We start from the raw sequence: 11,341 nt of genomic DNA, 5'->3' as shown, positions 1-11,341 counted from the left end.
TTTTTTTGCCAGAATTCATGACCTTACACTAACTCAGAACTGCACTGATAAAATTTTATTTCATCCTGTGCGCAGCCCACAAGTATTCTTCATTAGCAAATATTTGGAAGTAAAAATGCTGCTGTAAAATCTTGCAATGTAAAACGTGAAACTTGAGTCGACAAAGCGAATGTAAAAAATTGCTTCTAGTTTGTGTTGTGTGGAGAAGGCAGGCCTTCCCTTTCATAGGATCAGTGTGAAAGCTTATTGTTTAGATTCTGTAAAGGTCAACAAATAAATGTCTTCACCACTTATCATGAGGAGGAATGCATTAAACAAACGTGGCTTTTTTCCAGACATAAGAGTTGTTTTTTTTGGATTAAAGTGAACCTGTGCTGAAAGGAATATGCAGGCCATTGCTGATATCTTGTGAAAATGCTAGTGATCTGACTGTAATATTGATACCCTGACCTCTTTACAGTACACTTCTCTAAATCAATTACTTGTAAAGTATATTAGAGCCACACAATTGTTGAAGTGGCCCATGGGGTTGAGATCCCCACAACAACTGGCTATTGTTACTACTATTAAAGGGAAACTGAACTCTGAAAGCTGTGCTTAAAGCGGAGTTCCAGCTGAAAAAAACAAAAACTATAGCTGCTGACTTTTAAAATGCAGACACTTACCTGTGCCTTGGTCCAGTGGTGTCCTCACCACCGCTGGTTTCACTGGCCATCTTCTCTCCCTGGTGCCGGCATCTTTAGTGTGGCCACTTGACTGTGACAGCTTGTGGCTTCACAGCCGGGTAACCACTGCGCATGCACAAGAAGTGCTGTGCTTTGTGAATGGTCCCGAAGTCTTCTGGGACCTGTCCCGTGTCCCAGAAGAGTTCGGGAAGGGAGGGAGGACAACTTCTGCTATCGATCGCAGCGGAAGTGGGAGCGGGTACCTGTCAAATTCGGGTATCCGCTCCCCAAAGGTGCCAATCCTTAATGGGGAGCAGGGAACAGAGCATTAAAGCGGAATTTCCCCTTTTGGGTGGAGCTCCGCTTTAAAAAAAAAGCAGATACAGGGCAAAGGACTAGTCACCAGTATGGCCTGTGGTCACCCTGCAGTTCATTCATTCCCCATTACTGACTTACCATGCCTTGTTCTGCACTGTGTCTCTATGTGGAGGTGGCCATCTTGATAGGGGTAGGGCTTTGCCTCCTGATGACAGAGCCTCCAGCAAGGTGAACATTGAGTAGCACAGTATTGACATCAACAAATCTCACTCTAAATCTCCAGAGACTAGCAATTAGAGGCAGCAGTGCCTTTGATTGATATCATACTGCTGATGTATATCTATGCCACTGTAGGTACAAAAGAGCCTAGGCACATTCCAGGAAGCAAACCCCAATTTTCCAGAAGGAATTCCAGACAAATGGTACCTTTTCAGGGTACTGCTTAGGTACAAGCATTAAACAAACATGGCTTTTTGCCAGACATAAGAGTTGTGTTTTTGGGATTAAAGTGAACCTGTGCTGAATGGATTATGCAGGCAATTGCTGATATCTTCTGAAAATGCTGGTGGTCTGATTGTAATACTGATGCCCTGACCTCTGTACAGTAGACTTCTCTAAGTCAATGACTTGTAAAGTATATTAGAGCCACATAATTTTTGAAGAGGCCCATGGGATTGGGACCCCCACAGCCACCGGTTATTGTTATTAATATTAAATGGAAACTGAACTCTAAAAGCTGTGCTTAAAAAAGCAGATAAAGGACAAAGAACTAGTCTCAGTATTGCCTGTGGTCACCCTACAGTTCATCTATTCCCCATTACTGACTTCCCCCATCGTGATAGAGGTAGGGCCTTGCTTCCCAATGACAGAGCCTCCAGCAAGGAAAACATTATTGACATCAACAAATCTCACTCCAAATCTCCAGAGACTAGCAATTAGAGGCAGCAGTGCCTTAGATATCATACTGCTGATGTACATCTATGCCACTGCAGATACAAAAGTTCCTAGGCACATTCCAGGAAGCAAATTCCAATTTTCCAGAAGGAATTCCAGATAAAAGATACCTTTTCAGGGTACTGCTTAGGTACAAGCATTAAACAATCAATACTTCTAAATGTTCCCTATATTCACAGCAAGTTAAGTTCAACTTTAAATTAAATTTAGCGGGGTTGATGTACTGAAGGAATAGAGCATATTCACTTTCAAAGTGATATTGCACTTATCTTAATGGGTTAAAACAAAGAAAAGAATCATTTACAAAGAATACCCAACCATGTGTAAGAAAAATTAAAAAAAAAAAGAAAAAGATTATTGCTTGCACATAACTGGATGATTGAAATCAGTACAATTTCACCTTATTCACTTAGCTGAGTGAACTTTAGCTTTACAAAGTCAATTTTCACATAGCTTAGTATATAAAAGCAGTATTAGACCCAAAAACAAAAATGTAATATATTGCAGCTTACCATTTCTTAGATGTAGTGGCTACATACGTTTCTTTTTCTTTATTTCACCTGGTGATCCTGTCATTAACCCATTTCCTGTTTTAGGATGAAGTAGTAAAAATCTCTTAGATTGTAAGCTCAAAGGAGCAGGGCCCTCCTAACCCTCTTGTATTGAACACTATTGTTGCTGTATTGTCTCCTGTTATATTGTAAAGCACTGAGCAAACTGTTGGCGCTATATAAATCCTGAATAATAATAATAACAATAATAATAATAAAGCAGACATCTTCAGACATCAGCATCAGTCTGGGGAGGGGAGGGTAGTGTTATGCTAGCTGACTTAGATAGACTTGACTAACAAATTAAAGTTCACCTTCAGATAACACTTTGTAAGCATTCACCTAGAGAAGAGTGGACAACAGGCTGCAAAATCACAGTAAAGCAAGTAAATGGAACTTTATATATATGTAAGCCTATCCAATTGGCACATAATCAATGGTCATTTTTAAATAAAATACGTGTTTTACCTTTTTTTTCATCCTTCATTGCATTTTAGAGCTGCTGATTTCTTTGCAACTACTTTTCCATGTGCATGCACTCCAGCAATGGCTGCATGGCATTTCTCATTAAGGGTTTCTTGATGATATGACTGGGTGACAATGCAAGTAACTGAGTATTGTTTCCCTAAAACAGGAGGTGCCTGAACAAGGACATTAACGGCACAGGTTGAAATCAATGGATGCGGCTACATGCAAGAACACCATCACAGCAATCCAAGACATTTCCCTAAGATGATCAGACCAACATGGTTGCTTCATTCCTTTACTGCCAGTCTCACCAGTCATCCTTCCATAGTCACATAATTATTGTTGACTCTGTGGGTGTCTTGCTCTGTAATGTTTTCCATGTCTCCTCCCTGCTCATACCCATATTGTTTTTTGAAAGTGGGTTTATTACTCCTATTATCTCCTCCTTCTGTCCATTACTGGCCCCTATTGGGTATTGGAGATGATTGACTTTGCTTTGTGATCATTGATGCCTCTTGGTTCTCCCTGCATGGGCTCAACACGTCTATATTATGTAGTTCATCTTCCTGATGAAGCTCATGGTGAAATGCATTTAAGAAACTACTTATCAGCCTCTGCTATCTTTGTCTATGGAAAATGTTTCCACTTGCCATGTCAAAATGATATAATTCAATACAAACAACTTGTTTAAGATGTGTTATAGGGTGATCATCACCCAGGTTTTTAATCAAGACAGATTTTATTATATGATACATGTTGCAATAAAGTATATTTTGAGTGTTTGGTATCACTGGCTCCCTAAAAGTCCTATTAAATAGTTGCACAAAGTTTTTCTGTGGACATTGATGGCTTGATCATCAACTATTATTTTATTGAAAGCCGTAAGTTTAAAAAGATTGAAAATTACTTTTGAAATTACATTAACACATTAAAACCTATACTGTGGGGTGGGGTTACCATATACTTTAATATTGCTCCTATGTTTTCTCAAACAATCCTAATGCTTAAAAATGCAGATACAGTTAAAAAAAAATATTGTCATTTATATAAAAATAATTATGGAGCTATGCCTTGTTTGGACAAAATCCATATGAAGATATAATCAATTAACACTTATAATGAGAGCAAAACTTCTTTGTAATCCCCCTTATTAATAATTTAAAGACTACAACTCTTCAAAACCAAAAAATTGCTCATGAACAGGAATAATATTATAATCTATGCAGCAAAGTATTTCTTAGTTGTTTTTTTTTCTTCTTTTGTGACCTTACACTGACCCTCAGCATCTCAGAATGTGGTCAATGCAATAAAATAAAGATAGTGGATTCCGCCTGAAGCCGTGACATATCCCTGCTGGCTAGGAGACTCTGTGTTTTGCTGATCAGCAGAGATGCTCCCCTTATTTTGCTGTGCTTGGCGGCGGATCACACTGAAAGCTGTATTGCTGTGATCTGCTGGACCCGGGCCATCGCTCTGTAACACAGGAAAGGACTATCTTGCTTTTATAAGCAACAAATAATCTCCCACATGAAAATCTATTCTTTTCTTGATAGCAACATCATATAAACGTATGGCTCCTATTCAAGGGCTAAAAATCTTCAATTCATTTACTGATATAAGTTTGATTGCAGTCAAAATTCCAGTGTTGCTCCATTCGAATATTTATATTTTATGATGGGAATGTTAAATCTTGAGGTCACCTTTTTAAGCTTTTCTACAGCTAACAAAATTGTTCTACTTACATCTGCAATGTAGGAAGATATAAAAACAAAGTTTGTATAGGGTTTGTTATTGAAGGTCTTATGTGACCACAATTGTGGCTGGTTGTGACCTTTTTCACTTGGGTTTACTTTTGTATTTTTGTATAAAAGCACAATAGAATCAATAAAAAAAATGGAGAGTGCAAAATCTAGTGCAGCTCTGCATAGAAACCAATCAGCTTTTATTGCCAAAGCTTAATTTAACAAGCTGAAGTAGGAAGCTGATTGGCTGCCACGCACAGCCACACCAAATTCTGAGTGCACCAGTTTTAGTAAATCTGCCCCATTGGCTGTATCAAGTAAACATGATGGGGAAACCTGCCCTGAGCCTGCATACCATCAGTTTGCAAAGTGTCAGTGGTCTGATAGAGGTTTTAAAAATGGTCTTCACATTTAAAGGGATTCTAAAGTTTGTAATTTAAAAAAAAGGACAGCTATGTTATACTTTCCTGATCTGTGCAATGTTTTTTCACAGAGCAGCACCAATCCTCTTCTTTTTGGGTCCCTCGCCTGTGATTGATAGCAGCAAGAGTCAATGGCTCCCGCTGCTGTGTGAGTCAATGAGGAGAGAGAGACCTTGGAGAGGCACTGGTCTCATGCACATTGCTGGATCGAGATGGATTTAATATGTTTCGTACTGTAAAAGTAAAAATTCAAATGTTGTTTATATACACTGATCAGCCATAACTTTATGCCCACTGACAGGTTAAATGAATAACAATGATTATATTGTTACAATGACATCTTGATGTCGATTGGACACTGTATATTCGGAAGCAAGTAAATATGTTGTTCCTGAAATTGATGTGTTGAAAGCTGGAAAAATGGGCATCACAATTTGTTGTGTATGGGGCTGCCTAGCTGCAGATCAGTCAGGGTTCCCATACTTGCCTACAATAGGCACATGAGCATCAGAACTGGACCAAAGAGCAATGGAAGGATGTGGCATGTTCTGATGAATCATATTTTCTTTTACATCATGTGGATGGTTGGGTGTGTGTACGTCACTTACCTGGGGAAGAAATGACAGAAGAATGCTCTATGGGATGAAGGCAAGCTGGAAGAGGCAGTGTGATGTTATGGGCAATGTTCTGCTGGGAAACCTTGGGTCCTGCCATTCATGGGAATGTTAGTTTGACATGTGCCACCTATCTAAACATTGTGATGACCAAATACACACCTTCATGGAAGCAGTATTCCCTGATGGCAGTGGCCTCTTTTAGCAGGATAATGCATCCTGCCACACTGCAAAAATGGTTCAAGAATGGTTTGAGGAATACAACAATGAGTTCAAAGTGTGGACTTGGCTTCCAAATTCTCCAGATTTCAATCCATTGAGCATCTGTAGGATGTGCTGGAAAAACAAGTCTAATCCATGCAGGTCCCATCTCACAAGTTACAGGGCTTAAAGGATCTGGTGTTGACAGCTTGGTGCCAGATACCACAGCATACCTTCGGAGGTCAACTGGCATCCATGCCTCGATAGATCAGGGCTGTTCTGGTGGCAAAAGGGGATCTACTCCGTATTAGGTGGGTGGTCATAAAGTTATGGTTGATCAGTGTACAAGCACACAATCTGACAAGAGGTCAAGAATGACATCAAAACTAATTCTCTGCCATTCCATGACAAGAAGGATATGTATTTACCAGTCTGGGAATGCACCCTGCCGATTTAAAAAGCTTCCACTCTCTAAAAGAAGCCCAGGAATTTTCAGTGATTGAAAAAATTCAAGCCCCAGAATCTCAACCAACGAATTATATGCAAAGTTATCTACTAACATTAACCTATCTTAAAAAAAGGCGTGAAGCCAAACTCTCATAATATCCGTGCAAATCTTGTTCTTCATGTGCTTTTGATTATTTGCAGAGTATTTCATGCTTATTTATTGCATTTCATACACCTAAGATTGTACACATCTTGTTTTTAATTTTATATGATATGATATGTAGAAGTCTTACATTGACATGTAAGGAATGATTTGCACGCCTTCGCTCATACACATGGATTCAATAAAAACTCCAAAAGAGACTTAGAAGGCTGGAGTTTCTGAGTATTGAGATTCTGTAATGACTTCATATGAGTCATTATTCAACCCCAGGTTTACTTTAGTAAAATGCCATTCACTAACAGCTAGCTGTACATGCACTCAAAAAGTGTTACCGGTCTGTAAAAGCGGATTTTCACTCAACATGTAAATCAACATGGACTATTTGTAATCCTTATACTGCTAGCATTAGTAAATAGACAGGAATGTACTCTATATTTACTTATTTTAAACTTTTTTTTACATTCTTTCAGTTACTTCTAGGTTTCCAGGTCTAGGCAAATGATGCCATACATCCCAGGAGTCTTCAGGAGGGGGGGAGGGTTTTTCTCAGCTAAGCACACCCTCCTGCCTGCATGCCCGAGCTAAGGACAGATGAATTCCAGGAAATAAATGCTACAAGAATCATCTGCCCTCATTCAAGATGGCCACGGCCAGAATTACTACGGGGTGTATTTTTCAGACTAATAGACTAGGTAGGTGTCCAGAAACCATTGAGCAACAATAACTGCAATAATGTAGCATTGATTTAACATTCAATAATATATTAAAAAAGAGAAAACAAGCTTTAAAAGGGGAAAAAGTAAAGCAAAGCATGGTAAAGCACTTCTATAAGGAAAATGTGTTGTCTGATACTCTAAATTAGAGACTTTAAATTGTTTTTAATAAATAATAGTATAGGTACATTCTCCACGTGTGCTAAGCAATGAAAACCAATATGGCTGAATAGAACATTTTTAGATATACAATAAAATGAAATTATTTACTCTCTAAAGGTAAAGGATATTTAAAATGCATTTAGGGAATACAAAGTGAAAGTAAGAAATTGAGGTAGCTGTTAATGGCAATAAATTAAATTAATAGCACAGTAAAGGACCTCTAAAAAAATAAATTAGAGAATATATTTTAGCAGACACAGTACACGCTAAGATTTGAAAAATATTTTTCACAAAGGTGTTTCCAATACCAGAAAAAATGGTGGATATACAGAATATAGCCAGCCTCCATTCTACAATATTTGCCTAATATAGGAATTTTGCCTAACATAGGAAGAGATACAATAAAGGAATTATGTAAAATTATTCAACTAATATTGTTGTGTAGCCTCCCTAGCGGTATAATTATGTCAGTATTTCTGTGCTCAAAGCGGTACATTTTTTTGCACGGAAATTTTTTTTATTGTAGACCTGTAATTTTTAGGAATAACTCGCTGAAATCTGTACAAACAAGAGTCTAGTAAACATCCTGGGTATGTTAAAATTTGAAACACAAAATCATAAATTATAATTTAATAAATAAATCATAAAAAATAATAATAATATAATAATAATAATAATAAATGTAATTCAATAATATAATCAAACCAAAAACACTGACATTTTAAATATAGCGCCAAGTTTGCACATCACTGTGCAAAGTCGCAAAATCGTTTTCAGTGTCTGATGACAAATTTCCCCACGAATCATTATCACTCAGTTCTGCAAGTGGTTCTAATTTACTATCAGTTTTCTAGCTGGTCTAAAACCTCTTTTGACCTAAAGGGACGCTTTTTACACGCCATGGACATTTCTCAGTTTCAAGGCAGAAAGAACAGTCAAAATGCAGGTAGGGCACAGGACAAAGCACTAGGGACAAAATGTATGTGAAATGGTTTGATACAGTAATGTTTTACTATGTGATTTTAGTGTATTTAGTGAATTTCACTTTTTCACATTTTTAAATTTCCTGCCATTCTGTCCCCGTACGTCCTGACGTTGCAGGGAATGGAACCCAGAAGACACATGCTGGCATCGGCCGGAGGACATTGCCGGGGACACTGCAGGGGGGACATCGCGGGAGTGCAGGACAAGGTAAGTGCAGAAGAGATCCCGGAGCAACGCTGCATGGTATTCCAGAGTGTAGCTCGGGGTTACCGCTTGTGGTGCTGAAAATTTACCCCGAGCTACACTCGGGAATACCTCCAGGGAGGTTAAAGTAAACTTTTAAAGCGGAACTCCATGTAAAAAATGTTTGTTCCATGCAGTAAAGCTGTGCCCGTACTGCATGGGTTAACTGGCCATTTTGTCCAGGGAGCCCATTTAAAAGGCTATACATACCCTGTCCTTTGAACCTCCCAAAAATGGCACTCCCCCATATCCAGGGTGGACTGTTCTTGCCGTCCTCATGCCCAGAGCAAGTCTATGGGCATGATGATGTCAGGAACGGTCCATTCACAAGACCGCAAGCATTAGGGACCAGTCTTGCGCTTGGAGGATTAGGTAAGTATATCTTTGCACTTATCACCCCTAGAGAAAAATGAGCCCAGAATTCTGCTTTAACTGAATCAGATCCACTTGAATGGCATATAGCTCATGTGGTACCAGTATTTAAAAAAGGTTAAAAGGGGAAACTCTAGACTAGTAAGTTTGGTGTGTGTTAATCTAAAGGTATTCTAAGGCACGCTATACAAAAATATTGAAGAGAATATTGTAAGAACACAGGGGAAGATTTACTAAAGCTGGTTCACTCAGAATCCCATGCACCTATGCATGGTGGCCATTGGCCAATCAGCTTCTAACCTCAGCTTGTTCAATCAATCTTTTGCAATAAAACCTGGAAGGTGATTGGTTTTTATGCAGAAGTGAGCTTGATAATTGCACTCTTCAGTTTTATTAAACAAACCCCACAGAATGAAAGAAAGGTCATATTTAACTGACATAATTTAGAGTTAAGTTCAGACTTGGATGTTGGAAATGCTGTTTCCAACACATATTTGGATTTTGCAAAAGCATTTGACACTATCCCTCTTATATGCCTGGTACAGAAGTTAGGAACACAGGCAATAGAGTAAAATCCACATGAATGATGAGCTGTTTAGAGTTCAGAAGACAAAGGGTGATTGTCAATGGGACACTAGGGATGAGTGGGGTCATTGTGATGAAATTGATTTTGTCGAATTACAGATTTCAGCTGTCAGTGAAGTTTCACTAAAGTAGAAACTCTCAATCGCACCCATTGAGCTGCTTTGGAAAAAAATGTCAAACCCTGTTTGTATTCTTTTTTTGTATATTTGTTTAATATTTGTGTAATGTTACTTAAATTTCTTTAATTTTTTTTGTGGCTGTTTTCTTTCCTTCTGTGAAAAATGAAATAATGAGACTAGTGAAAGGCCAGGATACAATAACAGATTCAAGATAGGTAAGGGAGCTTTAGTAACCCTTAGGGGTCAATTAAATCCAATTTAATTCTTAAAAGGCATAAAAAATGTAATTTCATTCATCCTTTTGACTATAATTCACTTTACCAAAATAGAGTTTTTTTCCAAAATTACCCAAATGTTTGCCACAATTTCAGGGAAATGAAAACTCTCTATTTTTCTCATCCCTAGGATTGTTACTGGGCCCACATATTTTCTGTTTTTCTATCAATGTTTGGGTGGATGGGTTAACAAAAAAAGTCACCATTTTTGCTGATACACAATAAATATGAAAATCTTTTAAGGGACTATACAAGCTGGTGGGGAGCTTCCATCCTTTCATGATGTTAGCAAACTCCTCTAGGGGTCCAACAAGACCCAACAGTTGTAGGTGAGCAGCCTCTAGGACTGTAAACCACCTATGGCATCTCCACAAAGTTCAGCACTCCAACTTCACAAAGATACCATTTTTGCTGATGGAGTACAGTGATGTAGATTTATTAAACTCAATAGAATAGAAATATCTTGGCAAAAAGGCTGGATAAACAACAGCTTAAAATTATTTCCCGGCTTCTGGTTCTGACACTAAGTGGACTGTATATGACATTAGGAGGCTCCAACTGAATTCATAGAAGCTGATATACAAAACCTGCATGCAGCCTGTCTGCAACTGGATGTCCCTGGTCCCGCACTGCAGATCGGCTATGTGGCGCTACCTAGCAAAAAGCGGGTCCCGCTCCCTACCTCCATCCCACCAATCCAACCCTACAGAATCTGCAGGACACAGTGCTACCTCCCCCAGCATTCCTGCATCTGCCTACTCTGGAGATGACTACTCATATGAAAAGGTTGCACAGGGTGTGGCTTCCCTGCTCTCCTGCCATCACTGCAGCAGTGGAGAAGGCTGTACAGGTTGGCATTGCTTAGCTAAAACAAGAGCTGGGAGAGCATTCACAAAGGCTTTTAGAAGCTGAACAAAGAGTCTCCATCTTTGAAGATGAGCTGCTGCAAGCCAGTGACACTATACTGCGTTATTCTAAACTCCAGCAATCTTTGTTGGAAAAAGTGGAAGACCTGGAGAATCGATGGAGGAGCAGTTATTAAAGGGTGATTGGTATCCCTGAGTCCTCTAAATCAAGTTCGCTTATGGACTTCTGTGCTTCCTGCACACCAGAAGCCCTTAGTCTTCATTCTCTTTTGGTTGAAAGGGTCCATTGCTTAGGTGCCTTTTCTGAGGATAGAGCATTGCCAAAAACCAATGATAGTCCTAAACTGCACTGACAAATATGCCATTCTGCAGTGCTAGCGCACATTATGTTTTTTAATACTCAATGGTCATAAACTCTTGCTCTTCATGGATTATTCCATAGAAGCCCTTCCAGCAAGTTTGTCCCTCATTATTTCA

Source organism: Staurois parvus, unplaced genomic scaffold (genome assembly GCF_062004578.1).
Source record: "Staurois parvus isolate SC_StPar_1 unplaced genomic scaffold, SC_StPar_1.0 ptg000531l, whole genome shotgun sequence".
Lineage (NCBI taxonomy): Eukaryota > Metazoa > Chordata > Amphibia > Anura > Ranidae > Staurois > Staurois parvus.
Note: the sequence above shows the minus strand (reverse complement) of the source record.